This window comes from Mus caroli, chromosome 9 (assembly GCF_900094665.2).
Source record: "Mus caroli chromosome 9, CAROLI_EIJ_v1.1, whole genome shotgun sequence".
Classification (NCBI taxonomy): Eukaryota; Metazoa; Chordata; class Mammalia; order Rodentia; family Muridae; genus Mus; species Mus caroli.
The window spans coordinates 106,191,632-106,194,986 of record NC_034578.1 but is presented as its reverse complement, the minus strand read 5'-3'; positions in this window follow the sequence as shown (position 1 = coordinate 106,194,986).

The following is a 3,355-nucleotide window of genomic DNA, read 5'->3' as shown; positions in this document are numbered from 1 at the left end:
AAACTTGTCCTCTGACAGCCACACATGTGCCATGGCAACACACCTGCCCAATATACTCAAATATATACACACCCTGCACACACACACACACACACACACACACACACACGATACCCACATACGTGAATGAGTTTCAAATGTCAGCTTTACTTCTTAAGACTGTAAGGTTTAGACTCTAAGCTACTATCCCTTGATTCAAATGCTTCCAAAAGTTTAACACATTTAAATTTATCATCTTCAGCAAGGCTTCATGGTACATGCCTGTAATCCCAGAATACAGGAGATGAAGACAACAGAGTCAGCCGTTAAGGACATGCTGACTACATAAAAAGCTGGAGATCAGCCTGGGATACATGAATAATTCTGTTTCAATTTTTTATAAAATTGAAAATTTAATAAAAGTTCCTCATCTTTAGTCTAAATACTGCTAAAGTTATAAGAAAATTCAGCCTCCCGTACTCATAGTCTTACTCATGGGAAGGCAGATTGGTCCACATGATTATGAAAGTTCCTTTTTAAAATAAAACCCTAAAAAACAGAATTACCATACAAACAACTCAATTCTACTACTCCAGGGTATAGACCTGAAGGATTCTAAGTTATCACGCCACAGAGATACCTGGACGTGCATTCATTACAAGACTGTTCCCCATACCCAAGTCACGGAAGCAAACTAGTGTTCCACTAACCTATGCATGGATGGAGAACATATGTTATAGATACACAGTGGAGTTTTATGTAGCCACAAAGAACAAAATTATGCTGTTTGCAACAAAATGTTTGGGAAGCTGGAGAGATGGCTGAGCAGCTAGGAGCACTTGTTGCCCTTGCAGAGGACCCTGGTTCACAGACATGGTGACTCACAACCAGTTGTAACTCTAGTTCCAGGGGACCCAAGACCCTCTTCTGACATCTGTGGGCACCAGGCATGCACATGGTACACAGACATCCAGGCAAAAGACTCATACACATGAACTTAAGTAATAATTTTTTTTAAACTTATGTTGTTGTTTGCACGAAATATGGATACAACCAGAGACTGTTACATTACTGGAGGGGGGGGGCGGACAGACTGAAAAAGAGAAATATATATGCTTTCTCTCACATGTAGACTTTAGTTTGCATATAAACTCCACCTTTGTAGCTCTCTTTGTCTGTTATTTTTGTCTCTGTGTGTCTCTACTTTTGTCTCTCACTGTATCTCTCTGTGTCTCTGTGTCTCTCCCTGTCTTTGTGTCTCTCCCGTCTTTGTCTATTCTCTCTCTCTGTGTGCCTCTCCTTCTGTGTGTATCTCTCTCTCTTTCTTTTTCTGTTTCTCTGCCTCTTTCTCTGTCTCTCTCTGACTCTCTGTTTCTCTGTCTCTTTGTCTTTCTCTGTCTCTCTGTCTCTGTCTCTGTCTCTCTCTTTCTCTCTGTTTGTGTACCTAACACATAAATGGTTCATTTAAGCTGTAAATAGAGCCCTGGTGGGTAAATTAGCCTCCATGTCAATCCTGGCCCATCAATGTGCTATCCTCCTCACAGGGATCTGAACAGTCCTAGCTGTTGCTGCTGGAAAACTTGATACCCTGGAGACGAGCCGTAGATGCTTCCTTCTGTTTCCTGCGTGCAAAAGTAATTGAATTAACATGCCTAGTGGACGTGATAGCCAGCTTCTGGAGACATTGAGCAGTACAATTCTGGAAGGGACATGAAGGGAAGGTTGCAGCTACCTGGTCTTTGTATGGAAAGAGACAAATTGAGACGACCAGGGACACAAGAAGCCTATCACATAGGGTTTTGAGACTGAATGTGGGTCACACAGCATCTGGAACAGCCCCTAGGGATGGGAACAACATTCACGTGATGAGACACAAGGCCGATCTGTTAGGCAAATGAGTGGAAGGTTTGCATACAGCACAGCACTATGTTTTATGAGAGCTGCCTCCATAATACCCCCATTCAGATCAGGCCGAGTTGCTGAATGACGTACCACGTGTTCCCTCTCCCTTAGCAGAGAGCCAGCTGAGCACCAAGTTAGCCAACATGAAGCAGGCTGCAGCTCGCGGCTAAACTTTAGAAGGTCCTTTTGTAAGGTCCCTTCCTGACCAGGAAGCTTTCCTAATTCTCCAAACATTTCCATGGAACGGGGGAGGTCAGAGGGTGTGGGGCTTCTAGAACCTTCCCACGGTGAGTCCATGCCAGCAGTGCCCACCTGAACCCAGAGTCACATGTGCCCATGCTCCAAGTTCTTGAAAACTGGCTCCATGCAGATTCTCCAGGAACCCACAGGCTGCCTTGAGGGCAGCTGTCAAATTGAGGCTGATTTACCAAGAGGTTGGAGTAGCTGAGATGCAAAATGGGAGGTGTGTTGTGGGGTAACCCACAGTATCAACAGCATGGTAAGCGCTAGCAGGAAGGATGAGGGATGAGTTGTGGGGTAAGAACTGGAGTCGTAGAGAAGGAATTGTTCTAGTGGGATGCGGTGAGGAAGCAGTGTCCAGTGGGGCTGGAAATGGAAGAGATGCGCTTCCCAAGATAATCTGCAACTTTTGAAGTTACTGATCATATCGGTCATAGAGATCAATGGAATAATCACCCGGAACAAGGGCAGTCAGAGCCTCTACTCAGAATAGATACATAAACTGAAGGCCAATGGAAAACTGCCTCCCTACAGTTCCTACCCCTTGCTTCTTCACTGTCTTAGTTTGGGTTTCTATTGCTGTAGAGAGACACCATCACCACTGCAACTCTTATAAAAGAAAACAGGTATTTGAGCCTGGCTTACAATCTCAGAAGTCGAGTCCATTATCATCACGGCGAGAAGCACAGTGACAGACAGGCAGACATGGTACTGGGGAAGGAGCTAAGAGTTCGACATCTTGATCTGCAGACAGCATAAGCCACTGTGAGCCACACTGGCTGTAGCTTGAGCATCTGAGAAGGGTATTAAAGATCTTTGACAGCATGAAACAGCAGCTCCTGACATCTAAGGCGTCTCCTTCATCCCTTGGTAGCTCTCTTATCTCCTTCCCCCCAACCCTGTCCTTAGAAGATCACAGCAGTTTTGTAGTCAGGAAGACCTTGTCCTAGAAGGCAGGCCTGAGAGCAACAGGCCAAGGATCTAAGACAGAGATAGAACTGCTGTCTTCCCACCAGTGGTCCTTGCTCCCAGGAGACCTGAACTAGGGCTACACACATCCAGCGCTTTCTCCATACCAGGTATCCAACCTCAACTCTGCTGCCCCGTGGCCTCGGGGGGATACAGGTGCAGAGAGCAACCAGCTCCTAGAGATAAAGGAAATGCCCCTTGCTCCTGTGAAGATGAGATCCTTTTGTGATGACAGAGCAAGTGAAAATGTCACCACCTCAGTGAA